A 19,242-nucleotide genomic window follows, 5' to 3' on the forward strand; every position below is an offset into this window, starting at 1 on the left:
ATGCCTTTGAATTTGTTCATTCCTTTATTTATTGATCTGAAAATTATTTCTGCAGTTCATGAAAAGTACCTCTACCTACATATTTTTCTACTTTCATTCCTTTTAAAGTTGGGGTCTTTTCATTAAAAGGTAGGAAGAGCAAGGCTTTTGAGCTGTATTTGACAGATTTTAAAATGATACAATCTTTATTTAGATGTAGAAAATAAAAACAAGACTGTAGAAAATAGAGTCTGAGCAGTTATGTAGAATTCTGGGTACTATTTACCTAACATTCCATTGGTCTTGAGAGCATATGTTAACTAACAGAAAGTAGTTATTAAAATATCAACCATTTTATTGATCTGTAAAGCAGAAATATTTACCAAAGGGGAGATCCACTTCCATAAACTCAAGTATCATTTGCCTAATTTTCAACCTCCTCAAAATTTTGACAGTTTAGTTGATCCCAATTTATCACTTCTTTACAATCATAAACCAATTTTTGATAGTAAGGACATTATTTTCTTTCTTGTTGCAGACTTACTATTATAACAGACATATTTCCTTTGGAATTAAATTGTTAAGTTCACTTGCAGTAAGAAATTGCTCTTTTTTTTTTTTAATTAAAACTTTTACTCTCTGTCTTGGAGTCAATACTGTGTATTGGCTCCAAGGCATAAGAGTGGTAAGGGCTAGGCAATGGGGGTCAAGTGACTTGCCCAAGGTCACACAGCTAGGAAGTGTCTGAGGTCAGATTTGAACCTAGGACCTCCCGTCTCTAGGTCTGGCTCTCAATCCACTGAGCCACCCAGCTGCCCCCAGAAATTGCTCTTTTGTTCTAAAAATTCAAAGCTTTTAAAGCCCAAGTTACAAGGATATCCTTCATTGCATCAAAAATTAGTTTATACTTTAGTACAATTTGCTTTTTTGAGCATGTCTAATATTTTTGGCAGTAAGGAATCACCTTTATTTACTTCTTATTTGTATAAAAATATGTTAACTGAATCATAGAACTTTGTACCTATCTATTAGAGGTGTTTCTAGAGGATTAATTTCTTTCAGAGGCAGTAAAAGTAATGAATGTATTTTGTTTTTATTGTGTTCATTTGTGTGTGTGTAAGTATGTGTAACTTATAGTTAAGATGGAGTCGTTTAAGATTTTTTTAAGTTGTCAAGGATCTAGTGGTGTCTAAATTCAAGCTTATATTTGAATCACTAATTATGCCATAGGGGCCAGATTAGAAAGAGAGTTGGCCTCAGCCAACTTGGATTCAAGCCCTGACACTGACACAGACTGGCTATGTCACTCTTAGTAAGTCCCTTAACTGCTCTGCACTCTCTTCAACTATATAAGACTATGAATTGCAAAGAGTCAGTCACTCTATATTGGTAGAATATAGAGCAATTTATTTGCTGAGTTAGCTTCCTACACCAATGAATTATATGTCCAGTCTATACCACAGTTCCTAAGTATACATGTAGAGGGAATCTACCAAACTTGCATTTCAGTCAAATTATCTTCCATGTGATGGAACTGCTTTCCCTCAAGAAATTTTTGACTCTAATGACATATTTCCTTACTAAAAATAACGGTATATGTCAAAATAACTAGTGCTATAGCAATTTTTAATATGAGTAGAACTTACAATCCTCTGGCAGTCCAATATTTCCCCAATCCCATTTTAAACTTTGGTATAGACCCATGTTGGTGAACCTATGGCATGCCAGAAGGGGCTGCTCCCTTTCCCCTATCCATGCACACAGGAGCAGCCCAATGGGAGTGGCTGCAGATAAGGTCAGGGGCTCACATGCAGTGTGAGGGTTGCAGTTTGGGCACTCAGTCTCTTAAAGGTTCATCATCACTGGCATAGACCATGCACTCAGATCTCATACCCCTAACCAGGTAGGCATTTATGGATTCCATTGAACTATTTCAGAACCAAAAGTACTCCATGTCTAAATTATTCTGGGCAAATGTTATTCTACAGGAATGGTACTAGTCTATTTCATGGAAGATATTGCCAGCCTTTCCTCATACATCTTTTCTCTCTATTTCCAAATATAATTTCATGCATCCAGAGGGTATGTTTGTGTATATATAAACATGTTTTATGCATATATATATATATAAATGTGTGCATACATAGACACATATATATGAATTTGTGAACCCTGGAGAGTGACTTTAAGAAATAACTTATCATAATTCATGATGAGATATAAATGTTATTTTAGAAATTCACAAGGTAAATGTTAGCCTATATGGATGAAGTTAAATACATTTAGGTTTAAAAGTATTATAAACATATACCTTCCTTATTTTTATTGTTTATTCTTTCAACAACTCTGTTAGCAGCTTTCTTTATTGCAAAGCTGAAACTCCCTCTGCTGTTGTAGATTGGGCACCCATCTATGAATTATGGTCTTAATAGTTGTTTTAGACACTAAAAAGTTAATTAACTTATCCATGGTCACATTTTATTCCCAGAGATAGGACTTGTATTCAGTTCTTCCTGACTCCAAATCTTCCCTCTTATACACTATGCAGTGCTGTCACTCACATTTTTTCATTGAAAGGGAAAAATGCATATGTACAAAGTTATTCAGTTATTAACATCTATTACAAGGTATATTGCAAGGAGAAACAAGGTTGTAGGAATAAAATAAGTATTTTTCAGTGAAATTTCTTTTTGTATGAAAGTAACTACCTGAACAACCTCATAAAAGATAGAGAGAGGGAAAATAAATCCAAGCTGTTCAAAAGTAGAACTGATTAACTCTGGAAGTGGTAAATTAACCATCCTCCTACTTTAAAATTTCTAGAAAATAATTTATGATCACTTTATTAGCAATATAGAAGGGCCTTGTAGACAGGTAGAAAAATAGAATTTGATTGCCTCAGGTCCCTTCCAGTTCTGAGATTTTCATTTTTCTGTTAGAAATCTCACAATGTGAAGGACCCACTTAAAATGAGCACACTGAAGGGAATGATCTTATTTTCCTGTTCAGGAAACTTCTTGTCACTGAAAATCATTACAGTCATCATTTTTATGACAGCAATTATTACAAAAAGGTAAGGGAATTTTAAAGAATTTCTTATATCTTACTATTTCTTAAATTCTTTACAAAAAGCTGAGGGAAATTATATTCTTATTTCAGTTCTTCCACCAGAACCACCTTTGTATGTAGATACTGTTGATTAAGTGGCTCCCTTATAGACTAACCATAACACTATTATTAAACCAGTAAAGTACTAATTCAGCTTAATACTGTACTTATTTACTAATATTCCTATAATATAAATGAAAGAATTTGTTTTATAATACAGAATTATTCTGTTAAATTATTCTTTTACTTTTTAAAAATAATTTCTTTAAAGCCTGTTTGCAAAATATTCCTCAAGCCTGATTATGTGTCACAGTTTGCATTGTTTATATGTGGCAAATCTAATTTTCAACTTTTATTTACAAATTATGATCTGTTTAATTACTTTTTTTAACATTCTCTCATCATATTAATGTCTTGTTTTTGGCAATCTTATCCTTTGGAACCAAATATTTAAACATTTGTCTGCTCAAGGAAACATTTCAGAGAAGACAGTTTAGTTATTCTGATGGTGAGAAGATTGCACATGAAAGAGAATTTTTTTAACATGTGGTATATTGCAAGGAGAAACAAGAATCAGAATTGAGAAAACAGCTTTTTATAGGTATCTCAAAGTGATTTCCTTGTATAAAACAAATAAATTGAACTGAATTGCTAGAACATCAGATATGCTCATATTTGACTCCCAATTATCAAAACACATTTTAAAATTGATAAGCTTTTGGGGACAGCTGGGTAGCTCAGTGGATTGAGAGTCAGACCCAGAGATGGGAGGTCCTGGGTTCAAATCTGGCCTCCAACACTTCCTAGCTGTGTGACCCTGGGCAAATCACTTAACCTCCATTGCCCACCCTTACCACTCTTCTGCCTTAGAACCAATACCCGGTATTGATTCTAAGACAGAAGGTAATTGTTTTAAAATTTTTTTAAATAAAATTGATAAGCATTAGTTTGATTCATAATTATTTATTCTTACATTTCCTTCAAGCATAGAAAATTGAGTTTATTTTAAGAAAAGCAAATATATGAAAATCTAGATTTATAAAAGATAATTGGGAAGGAGCAGATAATATTTTGCTTTTAAAAGTATTCTTCACCTTATGGAGGACTCATTGTTGAATTACATTAATTATTAATTTCCTGAACTTAAAATATAATCCAATTTAAAATAATTTAAATTTGATTTTGCAAATTTTTGTCTGCTAGACAAAATATTGAATACCTAAGTCATATATATATATATATATAGTTTCACATATGTATCTATAATTGTATAAAGAAAATTGGAGGCTAAGGAGTTGTAAGTGCAATTTCAGTTTTTCCTGAGCACCAGACTTAAAAAAAAATACCTTAATTTCTGTCTTAAATTCAATACTATTTATTTGTTCTAAGAGAAAATTAGTAAGGGCTAGTCAATTGAGGTCAAATAACTTGCCCAGTGTTTCACAGACAGGAAATGTCTGAGGCTAGATCTGAAACCAGGACCTCCCATCTCTAGGACACCCCTCAACCTATTGAGCCACCTAGCTCCCCCTGATACCAGACTTTTAATAGTATGTTTTTGTATTAACAGTAATATCATGAATATTTCTGAAGCAAACACATTTCTACTTCAAAAAATTATTTTATAGTTATTAATTTTTGGTATCTATATAGATATAAGGTTCAGGTAAGTGTTATAGTGGATAGGGCAACCTGACTTGATGTCAGGATAATCTGTATTCAAATGTAGCCTCAAACTCTTACTAGCTATGTAACTCTAGGCAAGTAACTTTAATCCCTATTTGCCTCCATGACTTATCTGTAAAATGAGGACAAACCAGAGAAGGGAATAGCAAACCACTAGTTTCTGGCCAAGAAAACCCCATAGATAATGGCCATGGGATCTTGTAGAGTTGTACAAGACTGAATGATAGAACAACAACAAATGCAGACATAAGACATTTCTGGAAATTTCAGTCATATGAAACACAGGAAAGCATATTTTCTTCTTTTCCCTCCAACAAGCCAAAAAAATTTATAATCGGAGAATTTTAAGGAAGTGGGAGTAAAATAATTGAAAGAGTTAGCTAAACTTTCTGGGCCCTATTTAAAGACAGGTTTTGGGAAGAATTTTTGCCTCAGCTCCTACTCCTAAAGTAGAGAACCAGAAGCAAGTGAGGGTAGTGATAAGGTGTATAACTTGGCTTATTCATAAAATTAGGTTTATTGAGTGAGAAAGTGTTGCTTATTTGGAAATAATTTAAAATTTAATTGTTTTTTAAGTTTCAATTTGAAATTATACAATGTACTTTTAAGGAATCACATTTTTAAAAAAATTACTGTTTAGGAAGAAATCAAAAGTGAAATTAGAAGACACCATTAATATTAGAGTAAAACAAAGTTACGTTACTCATTTCTGAGTTCAGTTTTCTTTAGGATTGTGAGAAGAAAACGTTCACCTTTATTTAAATGTTTTATTGATTCAATTTATCTTTAAGCTTATTGTAGAAATTTCTAGAAACTCCCTCCCTTCTATTTTGAATCCTAACTTGTAAAAAAGATAAAAGCAGGTAAAAACATTCCGTTCTAAGATGAAAATATAAACAATATTTTGCCTTGGTAGTCCCCCAATTCTCTGCCACAATGAGGAAAGTAAATTTCATTATATATTCCCTGGAATAATTATTGGTTTTTCAGATATTCAGAATGCAATTTATTTTTTAAGTAATCATTTCATTTATACACTAGATATTATTTTACATTGTTTTATTTTGTTCTTCATATGACATTCTCTATCCATTCCTACAACTCTTTGCATGTAAGAAAGTTTTCAAAAGGAACAGAGAAATAAAGAGAAGCGGTTCGCTTTGCATTTTGGCTGAGACTTAGGATACCTGCATAAATTTGATCAAACCACTTTACCACCCCCTTTGTGCCATTTGTAAGATTAGCGAGTTGGAAAAAAAGATCCTTTCCATATTTTCTTAAACTTTAACATTCAATCATTCTGTGAAGAAAAAAAGAATGCAGTCATTTAAATGTCAAATGTTAAAACAACACTGTAACTTCTCTTCTGACCCCAGTGGAAATTGTCTAGGACCTTGAGTCCAAGAGCCTTGAGAGTAGTTTCTCCCATATAACTAAATCTCCTTCTAGCCCTGTCCCCACAGCCATTATCCTGGAAAGCAGCTACTCTGGAGAAGGGGTTCATCATCCTGGCCACCAACAATACCAACTTATAAATGACCATCATTTGTCTGGTAAACCCAAGGACACTAGCCTAATGACCATTTTTATCTACTGGGCAGGCAAATATTCTATTTTTAAAAAAATGTATTTATTTTTAAGTATATTTTCAAGATTATGTGATTTGTGTTCTCTCCCTCCTCTCTTCCCTTCCCCCTGCCAGAACTGACAAATAATTTCACTGTGTTAAACATGTATTATCACTCAATACATATTTCCATATTATTCATTTTTGTATTAGAATAATCTTTTAAAACCAAAATCCCAAGTCCTATCCCATATAAACAGGTGATAAATCATGTTTTTCTTCTACATTTCTACTCCCATAGTTCTTTCTCTCAATGTGAATAGCATTCTTTCTCATAAGTCCCTTGGGATTCTCCTGGATCATTGCATTGCTATTAGTAGCAAAGTATTACATTTGAACATTCTATAATGTTTCAGTAATGTTCTGGTCCTGCTCATTTCACTCCGCAGTAGTTCATGGAGGTCTTCCCAGTTTTTTATAGAAATCAAGCACTTCATCATTCTTTATAGCTCAACAGTATTCCATTACCATCATATATCATAATTTGTTCAGCCCTTCAACAATCAAGGTACACCCCATCATTTTCCAATTCTTCCCACCACAGAGTGCAGCTATAAATATTTTTGTACATTTTTATCTCTTTGGGGTACAAACCTTGTAGTAGTATTGTTGGATCAAAGGACATTCATTCTTTTAAAGCCCTTTGGACATAATTCCAAATTGTTAGGAAAGAATAATAGATGAAGTTAGGCTCCTTGATGTAGAACTGAGATTACCTAAATAGTCAAATCATTGCTACTTCCTTGACTACCACCTCCACCAACTTACTGTGTTACCACCAACTAGCAGTGAATCACCCCCCAGATTTCTAATTAGTCTTAATCAGAAAAGAAGGAATCCCCAAAGTTCTTGGCTCTGTCTAATGGTTCGGGAATGGATTTTATTTTGTTGCTTGAAAATAAAATTTAAAAAATGATACTGGATGCTTTTCTATTGCACACCATCATGATAACTTTCTATCTTTCTATCTGATAGGGATAGGAATAATTTTATTAGAACATGAGTTCCTGTACAACAGAAACTATATTACTTTTTCTATTTGTATTCCCAGTGCTTAGCATGGTACTTTGCATCTAGGAAATGCTCAGAAAATATTTTTCATTCATGCATTAAAATACAATTTTTACAACATCTCAGGTTTGACTTAAGCCTCACTCAAAGTGAGGTAAGTGTTTTATTCAAATTTAGGAAATACTACAGTTGTTAATTTATGTCTTAATAATAGTTCAAATATAGAACACAGTCTTACTTTTATAGAAGGTAGAGTATTTTGAAACAGGTGTTAATGAAAATATATTCAAATACTCATATTTAGACATTACTTTATTTGCATATTATATTTTCAATACAATGCATTAAATCATATCAACTACGTTATACAAATAACATCATCTTATTCTTATAACCCTGGTCAATAACAAAACAATGAAGTTCATTATTATTTCTATTTTATAACCAAATCCATAGGGAACTTGGAGTTTCCTTCTCTCCACACAAAATTTTGGTATGAGGGAAGAGAGGAGAGCTGGTAATAAAATATGTCAGTGACCTGAAGGGTTAATTAGTCAATCAGTTCATCAGGCAACAAACAGTTCTGAAATACTTTCTAAAAGCTAAGTGCTGTGTTAAGTTATGATGGAACAATACAAATACAGGTATTTAGAGAATAGGTTGTTGTTCAGTAATTTCAGTTGTGTCTGACTTTGTGGTCCCATTTGTGGTTTTCTTGGCAAAAATACTAGAGTGGTTTATTATTTTCTTCTCCAAAATATATAGAGTATATTACATGCTAATTTTAAAAGGAAAAGCTTCAGAATGGGTAATAATTTGGAACAGTTTCCATGTCCTAGATGGTAGTATTTGAGCTGAATCTTGAAGGAAATTAGGAATTTTCAAAGGTGTAAGTGGGGAAGGACTATATTCCAGACATAGGAAAAGGGTAATGTTAAGGTCCCAAAAGAGTTATTATAGTACATAAAAGATAAGAATACTTGTAAAGTACTTTGCCAATCTAAAAGTACTACTCAAATGCTTATTGGTAGTAGTAGTAACAGTAGTAATAGTAGTTGTAGTAATAAGAGTAGGAATAGAAGTGGTATGACTAGAAGTGTAGTAGTTGACAGAAGAGATTAAAAGTGACCATAAAAAAAGGAATTTGGCATTTTAAGACAAAACAGGTTTCTACCTTCATTGAATTTAAAATTAAGGGAAGAAGGTATCTGATGATGTCGTCAGGTTCTATCTGGGTTTCTGCAATGGAATGGTATATACCCCAAGAGTTCATTCTTTTAAGGGAGATAATGAAAAAATCACTAAATAATCAAAGTCCTCTAGCTTCATAGCAAACCCTGAACCACCAGAATTGCAGCCTTGGGGGAACTGCAGGCTTTTTACACTGAAGACATTCCTTATGCTTTAGGATAAAGGTTTGTGATAAAAGGCCTAATTCTCCTTTATTGTCTGTCCTCATGGTCACATTAAAAGAAGTTTTCAATATATCAGTCTTCCCCTATCCTATCTCAAAATTTAGGCTTCTCATATTCACTCCACTCTAGAATTGTATTCTGGTTTTTGTAGTAATCTTTAGATCAATAAATAGATGAAGATACATGTAAAAATCAGTAGTGCTAAATAATAGGAGATGTGCATCTGCTACATAATTGGACATATATATTATATAAATTATATATAGTGATTTTCAGGATATATATATATATTAGAGAGAGATGCATCTGTTACATAATAGGATATATTATATATATATGTATATATATATATATATAGTAATTTTTTCTAGATAGATATACATCTCCTACATAATGGGATATATATGTATACACACACACACACACACACACACATATATCCTGAAAAAAATCACTTAACAAGTAATAAAGGGTAGTGGTGATAGAGGAGAAGAGGAGGAGGAGGAGGAGGAGACTGGGAGAGAAACAAATGTACCATCAATCATTATAAATACAAACTTGCTGAGCAATTTATGACATGGCATGTGTATCTAGAATTCTATACATTGTCTAATTATGTGACTTAGCTATGTTTAGGTTATAACTAAAGTTTTTCATTATATATATATATATATATTGCCAGATGAGATAAGAATAAAATGGATGCTTGAATAACTGTAACACAAAAGTGAACATAAGAAATGAGAGGTGCCAAGTATGACTTCTATTTAACACCTAAGGAATGAAAGATCATTTATAACTCATGTAAAAGAACAGTTCATGCCCTTAAGGTAATAAAGGTCTTACTCTTCTACTTACCTTGGTACCAAGATAAATATACTAAGGAAGAAAAATTTCAGTTATATTTTCAAAAGATAGCTTGAATTTTAAAGTCAAACTTTGAGTGTTTTACATGTCAAAAATTATATTTTGAAATAAGTACTTACTTTAGTTATAATATATGATTTTTGAGACCTGTGACCTCATTTCAACTTAGCTTAAGACTTGAAAGCAGAAGTACAGGAAGAAAAAAGATTATTTATGCAATTTCCCATTGAAGAGCTTGACTTTCATTTACTTCAGATAATTTCTTTTTTTATGTCATTTAATATAAAACTAATTCATCTTCTATGTAACTAAGCATTAGAAAGAATAGTCTCAATTCTGGGGATTGAGCCAAGATGGCAGAGTAATCTTCAGCAGATCTGTGCAACCATGAGAATATTCTCTGACCAAAATTAAAATATTGCCACAAAACAAATACAGGATTGAAAGAACCAACAAGGAGATAGAGTGAAGCAACTTTCAAGTAAATAAAAACTCAAAACATACCAACAAACATGTGGGGCTCTTGGGTGAAAGGAGAACAAATCCAGCAAGAAACTGTAGCAAGGAGGGAAGAGCAAGCCAAGAAGGAGACACCTATCACCCCTCACCCTTCATCTGCCATCCAAGGTTTGGGAACCTTATGCCCAAGACAACATGCACATACTGCTAGAGTATTGCAAGAGTAAACAGAGGTATATGCCAATCCATAACACTTAAAATTTAAAACCTGTGGAGAAGTCCAGATCCCAAGCCCAGGAAATTCTAGTCTGGGACTGATACAAGGACTTAATTCACACTTTGGGGTGGATGATAGAACTAAGTACTGATCTTTTTGCCTAAAGCTCAGGGCAGAGCTCCAAGACAGGACAATCAAGGGTGTACCTGATTGGATCAAGTATATAATGAAACCCAAAACTTGAGACTAAGCCTGAGGCTATATTTGACCAGCCCCTGACCTGATCAAGATCATAGTGAGATCAAAGCACCTAAGCCTGAGGCAAGTCTTTAAGCTATCAGTATCTCAAAGGTCAATAGAATCAGAAGGGGGATGTTACTCTCAAAACTCTCAACCTTCATATCACATCATCCCCCCAAGACTACCTATAAATAGATAGGAAAAATGAGTAAATAACAAAAAATGCACCTAACTCTAAAGAATTTTTATGGAGACAAAGATCAAGGTACAGACACAGAAGGGGATAGAGAAAGCAAAGGAAACACACCCAAAGTCCAAAAGAAAAATATAGATTGAACACAGATGGAAGAACTCAAAAAGGACTTCAAAAACCAGAGGAAAAGTGGGAAAGAGAAATGAAAGTGATGCAAGGAGGAAGGAAAGTGATACAAGAAAAAATGGGCCAATTGAAAAAGGAGAACCAAAAACTGACAAAGGAAAGTCAGGCCTGAAAAATCAGAAGTGACCACCTAGAAAGTAATGATTTTATTAGAAATCAAGAAACAACAAAGCAGAATCTAAGGAATTAAAAAATAGAAGAAAATATGAAATATCTTAGTGAAAAAGTAACAGACCTGGAAAACAGATCTAGGAGAGACATTTTGAGAATTATCAAGCCATGATCAAGAAAAAACCTTGGACATCAAATTGCAAGAAATTATCAAAGATGATTACCCAGTGATCCTTGAAATAAAATAAAATAAAATTGAAATTGAAAAAATTTAAAGATCACCTCCAAAAAGAAATCCTCAAATGATATCTTCTAAGTATATAATAGCTAAATTCAAGAGCCAACAAGCCAAGGAAAAAATACTTTAAGCAACCAGAAAGAAACCATTCAAATTCCATGGAGCTACCATGAGGATCACACAGGACCTAACAGCTTCTACATGAAAGGATTGAAATGCATGGAGTATGATATTCAGGAAGGAAAAGATCTGGGTTTACAACCCAGAGTCACCTGTCTAGCAAAACTGAGTATATTCTTTCTGGGAAAAAATGGTCATTCAATAAGATAGATTTCCAAGTATTCCTGAGGAATAAGCCAGATGTAAACAAAAACTTGAAGTCCAAACACACCGCATAAGAGAAGGCCAAACAGGTAAATAAGAAAGAGAAAATTTAAGGGCCTTATTAAGGACAAAATGTTTATAAGTCTACATGAAAAGAAGATTTCTGTAATTCTCAAAAATTACCCTCAGTAGTAGAGAAGATAGAAGGAATTTATTAAGAAAGAAGGTAGAGAAGTAAGCTGCTGCTGCTGATAGGATGTATTTGTAAATATGATGATATGGAATGTTATGTATGTATGACATATGTATGCATATGAATGATATGTAAAAAATCAATCAAGGGCTGAAAGATAGGGTTGAAGTGAGAGAAAAGGGAAGGGAGAGATAGAATGGGGTAAATTATATAGCATAAAGAGATGTGAAGAATTATTATAGAGAGGAGAGGATAATGGTAATAATGGGCAATGCATAAAATTTACTCCAATTGTAAAGGGCTCAAAGAGGACAAAAGAAGTATACTCAGTAAGGTATAGAATTCTATCTTATTCAACATAGAAGTAGAGGGGAAAACCACAAGGGAAGAGGGAGGTAATTGTAGGGAGGGAAAAGTGGAGATATTTGACAAAGGAAAACACTGGTGAGGAAGAACAGAGAGAAAGGGAATAGAGCAGCATTTAAAGGAGATAATATGATGGAGCGAAGTACACAATTAGTAATCATAATGCTGAATGTGAATGGGATGAACTCACCCATTAAATGGCATCAGATAGTGCAATGGATTAAAAATCAGAATCCTACAATATAACACCCATTCCTATTGAATGAAACATTAGAAAGCATAGGAATAGAAGGGACATTTCTCAAAATAATAAACACTACAAGTATCATCTGCAATGTATCAGCAAGTATCATCTGCAATGGGAATAAGTTAGATGCCTTCCCAATAAGATCAGGAGTGAAGCAAGGATGCCCATTATAGCCTCTCTTATTTAATATTGTACTAGGAAAGTTAGTGATAGAAATTAGAGAAGAAAAATAAATTGACGATTGAAAGGATTAAAGTAGGCAGTGAGGAAACTAAGCTATTACTCTTTGCAGATGTGATGGTCTATTTAAAGAATCCTAGAAAATCAACTAAAAGGCTATTTAACTTCAACAACTTTAGCAAAATTGCAGGTTACAAAATAAACCCACACAATTCATCAACATTTCTATATATTTCCAACAAAATTCAGCAACAGGAGTTAGAAAGAGAAACTCCATTAAAATTATTCCAGACAATATAAAATATTTAGGAATCTGTCTACCAAGACAAACACAGGAATTATATGAACACATCTACAAAACACTTTTCACACAATTAAGAATAGATCTAAATAACTGGTAAAACATTAATTGCTCATGTGTAGGACAAGCTAACATAATATAAATGACAATCCTACCAAAATTAATCTACTTATTCAGTGCCATATCTATCAAACTACTAAAAAACTTTTTTATAGAATTAGAAAAAAATTATAATAAAGTTCATTTGGAAGAACAAAAGATCAAGAATATCAAGGGAAATAATAAAAAAATGAAGGATGGCAGCTAGCAGTACCATATCTTAAACTGTACTTTAAAACAGTGGTCATCTGTTTTATGATATGGTATGGTATGTTATGGTACTGGCTAAGAGACAAAAGGTGGATCAATGGAATAGACTAGGGATAAATGAACTCAGCAATCCAGCTTTGGGGACAAGAACTCACTATTTGAAAAAAACTGTTGCAAAAATTGGAAAACAGTATGGGAAAAATTAGGTTTAGATCAACATCTTATGCCCTATACCAAGATAAATTCAAAATGGGTAAGTATACCTTAAATATAAAGAATTATATCATAAATACATTTGGTGAACATAGAATAGTATGCCTGTCAGATCTGTGGGAAAGGAAGGAATTTAAGACCAAGAAATAGATAACACTACAAAATGTAAATTGAATTATTTTGATTATATCAAATTAAAAAGGTTTTGTGCAAAGAAAACCAATGCAACCAAAATTACAAGGAAATCAACAAACTGGAAGAACATTTTTATAACAAAACTCTCTGACAAAGGTTTAATTTTCTAAATATATGAGCAACTAAGTTAAGTTTACTAAAAAAAAAAAAATCAAGCTATTCCCCAATAGATAAATAGTCAAGGGACATGAATAGGCAGTTTTCACATGATGAAATCAAAACTATCAATAAGTACATGAAAAAGCGTTCTAAATCCCTCCTGATTAGAGAAATGCAAATTAAAACAACTATGAGGTACCACCTCATACTTAGCAGACAGGCTAATATGGTAGCTAAGGAAAGTGATAAATTAGTTTACTAATATACTGCTGATGGAGTTATGAATTGGTCCAACCATTCTGGAGGGCAATTTGGAACTATGTGCAAAGGGCTTTAAAAGAATGCCTATGCCTTGATCCAGCCATACCATTGCTGTATTTATACCCCAAAATGATAATAAAGGGAAATAATTGTACAAAAATATTTATAGCCATGCAGTTTGTGGTGGAAAAAAATTGAACAGTGAGGTAGTGTCCATTGATTGGAGAATGGCTGAACAAATTGTGGTATCTGATGGTGATGGAATATTATTGTGCTGAAAGAAATAATGAACTGGAAGAATTCCATATGAACTGGAAAGACCCCCAGGAATTTATTCAGAGCAAAAGAAACAAAACCAGGAGAACATTTTACACAGAGACTGATATGTTGTGGCACAATTGAATGTAATAGACTTTTCTATTTGCAGCAATGCAATGACCCAAGACAATCCAGAGGAACTTATGAGAAAGAGTGCTATTCACATCCAGAGAAAGAACTGTGGGAGTAGAAATGCAGAAGAAAAACTTATGATTGTTCAAATAGTTCAATAGGGATATTATTAGGTTTCGGATGTTTTAAGATCACTCTCCTGCAAATATAAATAAAATGGAAATAGGTTTTGATCAATGATATATTTATAACCCAGTGGAATTGCTTGTCAGCTCCAGGAGCAGGTAGGGAAAGAGGATCATGAATCATGTAATCATGGGAAAACATTCTAAAGGAAATTAAAAAAATAATCTCAGGCAGCTAAGTGGCTCAGTGATTGAGAGCCAATCCGAGAGACTGGAAGTGTTAGGTTCTAATCTGTCCTCAGAAACTTCCTTGGGCAAGTCACTTAACCCTAATTGCCTAACCCTTACTGCCCTTCTCTCTTAGAACCAATACACAGTAGTGATTCTAAGAGGGAAGGGAAGGATTAAAAAAATTTTTTTTAAGTGAGAGTTTCAGTTGTTAAGTAACTGTATAATCAATGATAGGTAAGGAGAGAGTTAGCTTAAGATCTCCTATTGTAAACCTTCTTATGTTAAGTACACATCTGTATTATCTCCTGTTTCTGAATAAAGATAACAGAAGCAATCAGTCAGTTGTAAAAGGAGGAATTGTTTTTGCTTTTCTAGGAATTTATGTCACTAACAAGGTCCTCAGTTTTTCTGAATCAGAGAGATGACTTTATTTGTTTCATCTTAAGAGTTATTTTCTGAGGGTATTAGTTATAAGATCAATATATTGTTTGGACCTTATACTAGAATTTATCAACTATTAGCTAACATACTTTTGAATATGTGGATATTATTAATCAGTGTTTTATATCAACTGTCAAAAGCCTATAAAAACAATTGCAAACATCCACAAGAAGTCTTTTCATCCCAGATTGTGAATGGTGATGGACCATTGACTCTATTTACACAGAAATAAAGTTAGTTTTCAACTCAGATTTATGTCCCAGAGATTTCTTTATTTCTTACACCACAAAGGTGGAAGTTCTTAGTAATGATTTTGTTTTTTTACTCATGGAAATAAGAACTAGATAATCCAAGCTATAGTCTTTACTTGGGTCTTTTTCACTTTGATGAAAACACTTAGGTCTTCTAATTTTTTTAAATAAAATTTAAGCTAATCTAGTACAATATCCTCATATTACATATAAAGCTAAAGAAGAAATAGATTAAATAAGTTTTCCAAGATCACACCACTAGTATCAAAAGGAAAGTTGGGAATAAAACGCAAAAATGCTACTTCCAAAATAAGTATTATTAAAATTAGAGGCAGCAGCAGTATTATTAGTAATCAAGTATGGGATGGAATGAAAAAATATTTACTTCCTATGTTTCAAGAACTATGCTAAGTGCTAGAGCTATAAATAGAAACACAAGAAAATCCCTGCTATCAGAATTCACATTTTAACTGAGGGAAAGAACATATATAAAAAAGTTTTATCTTCACCACATAGGAAAAAGGTAATGAATGGGATTTCTTGGGATGTCAAAGAAGGAAGAATGAGAAGACCCTGTAATTCTAAGGGTACAATGAAAAGTCAGATAAAGGTGCATAGGATTATAGAAAATAATATAGCAGAGAAGAGAATAAGGGTCCTTGAGTTCAGGATCAGGTAGAGTAAATGTTCTCAAACATAACTGCTGGGAATTCAATAAGTAGGATAGATTAAAGAGGGTCTTCAGTTCTTTGCAGTAGCAGTCACCATCAAAGCAGAGAATGACATGGTTCCCTGTCTATGATCCTTTTTCACAGTTTTATAATTTGGGTGGAGCTTTCAGAGTCTGCAAAGGCAACTAGTATTTCAATGGATAGAGCTAGACCTGGGGTGAGGAAGACTTGAGTTCAAATCTTTTGCTGCTGTGAGCAAATCACTTAACCTTTATCTCAGTATTACCAATTGCAAAATGGAGATCATAGCACCTATTTCCTAGGGTTGTTGTGATGATAAAATTAGATATTTGTAAATAGTACTTAGCATATAATGCCTGGTGTATCATAAGTGATATTTTATCATTTATTTCCTCCCAACTTGTCAAAGCTTGAGGTCCTCTGGAACAGCCTTAGAGTATCCTTGGTTTGTTATAGCACTAGATTTGAACTTTAATGGAGAACTATTTTATGAATACACCTAATATTTATAATATAGGTGGAGTTCTTATGCTTTAGCAGGTCCAAATTGTGTGATTTTGATGGAAACAAAGATGTTAATAGGTATTCAAACCAATGAAATTCTTATATGATTTCCAGAGAAAAAGAAATGAGACAAACCAATTGCTGTTACTAGAATATTTTTTCTTAACAAGTCAAATGAAGCTGCCAGACAGAAAATTTATTATAATCATTAGTTTATATTTAGACATCATTTTAGATGAATGAGTTGCTTTGAAATATTGGAAACAGTTCTTTTCTTTTTTTAGTAATGCTTTTTTAGTCAATATTTTTTAAAACATAGGTCATTTCTGTTTTCAGACTAACCTTTAGCTTTCCAGAAATTATAATACTAAATCAACCAAGAAGTGAAAATGAATATTTTTTGCTTTAGAATATTTTCATGGCTATGCATGTTCCCCTTGACTTGTTTATTCATATAACCTTTCATTTTTCACCATATCAGTAATAGAGTTAATTAACGTAAAGGCACAAAAAAGAAAAATATTGATGTATGTCATAATACTGTGGATAGTTTATAGGACTTGTGAAATTTGGCTTTTCATCTTTTCCTTCAACTGTTATATCCTAAACCTTACCTTTGACTTCAATAAGCCTGAAGCATGTACATATTAGTAAATAGTAGTTGATGAATGTTCCCTGTATTATATTAAAAAAAAACTGGTTGACATTTTTTGTTCATTTTCATATTTTGTAGGTTCTTTTCCAATTCAAACAAACCATCTTTGCACTGTTTGAGAGGATAAATCAAATGTTGCAGATGTTGTAGGGGCTATAGGATGCTTTTCAGTACCTGGGGTAACATTTTGTCTTTGACATTAGTTTCCAGTCTGTGGACAGGACACATCTTAGATGCTGCAAATTGATTACAAAAGGTCCTGGAATCCATTTGCATCATGAGCATTGTCATTTTAATCCTTAACTCAAACAAAATATGTACTATGACTATAAGTTAACAAACATGGATTCTGTAGACTGGTTGCATATGTCTTTCATATTCTGGAAAACTATGAAATATTTTCTAAATGCTCATAGTATTGTTTTTTTAAATGAGAAAAAATCATTTAAAAGCTCTTTTGATCATCATTCTTCTTCTCCTCATATAATCTTTCTTCCTTTAAGGTAAAGTATAATTGTCTTTTGGGAGCTTTTTCTGATTCTTCTTTTCTGCTAGTGCCCACCCTATCTAAATCATAACATTTAGCCAGCTTGTATTTATTATTATATTAATCTGGTTTTATACAGGCATATGTAAATAGGTGATATATAGACAGATAATTTATAGATTGATATGTTGTCTCCAGAATACAACATAAGCCCATGAGAGTAGATACATTTCTTTCTTTATGTTTGTATCCCAAGTGCCCAATTAGTATATGGTACATAGTAGGTGTTTAAGAAATTCTTTTGATTTTCAAATGTGTAGTGTATCTTCTCACTCAATGAATAATACTACATGAATGTCTTCACTTTAAGCTTTAAAAATTGATTCACATACCTGAAAAATTTAAAAGCATTAATCTAACATACAATAAATTTCCCAGCATCCTTGACATCTAGGTAATAATGGTGTTTGTGCTGAATAAATTTCCTGGTAAATTGGAATAGCTATATTTGTGAAATCTGACCAGAGAAGATGAATATGAGGGCTAATGTTTTTATGAAATATTTTATTAGTCATGAGACTTTTAATGTTTTTAATAAACTTACATTTTTTGAAAGTAGAGGTTTTCTTTTTATATATACAAGACTTATAAAAGAGACGTTAATCCATTAAATTTGAGGACACAATACAAAAAATAAACACTTCAGTTAATTCATCTGACAATTCTGTTTGTATTCATGACTTTTTGTTTTCTTTTGTTTTTCCAATAATAAAAAAGAGGAACTTGAGGCTGTTGGGCTGGTGATATCTATTTGGGGTCCTCTCCTACAGTCACTTCTCAATACCAGGTTGAGTAGGAAGAAAAAGGGGAGGGCCAGAGACCACAGCAAAGAGTTTCATAATCTTGAATTCAGGGTAGTGTGAAGAGAGAAGAAAAAAGAGAAAGAAAAAATACAATTCCTAAATTATCTACAAGGATATAGGTAGAAGGTAAAAATCAAATAGAAAGTAAACCATACATGAAGACATTCTGTCTTCATGCAGAATGACATGTAATCTTGTGCTAATCTATATTTACCTACTGTTTCACATCAAGCAATTGGTTAGTAACCAAGCTTTAAATGAAAACTATTTGTTTTATCTTCTTTTTTGCCTGAAGCCTGTGCTGGATGGATGGCCTTAATATGAATGTAAAAGTAACTAAAACATCAACCTTGTTGAAAGCACAACACACAAGAACTTGTCTGTGGGTCACAATACACATAAAATTGAGACACACTTTTAAAGAGGCTTTTTTTCTTACCCCCTCTACTCAAAACTCACCATAGACAACTGGTTCATTCTTCAGAGCTTTATCTTGTTATAATTGACCTGTCATACTGATGTTACTTACTGAAACTATGTTTTGGGGAGGTGTCCTGACCTACATAACATGTTCCTTC

This window comes from Gracilinanus agilis, chromosome 1 (assembly GCF_016433145.1).
Source record: "Gracilinanus agilis isolate LMUSP501 chromosome 1, AgileGrace, whole genome shotgun sequence".
Classification (NCBI taxonomy): Eukaryota; Metazoa; Chordata; class Mammalia; order Didelphimorphia; family Didelphidae; genus Gracilinanus; species Gracilinanus agilis.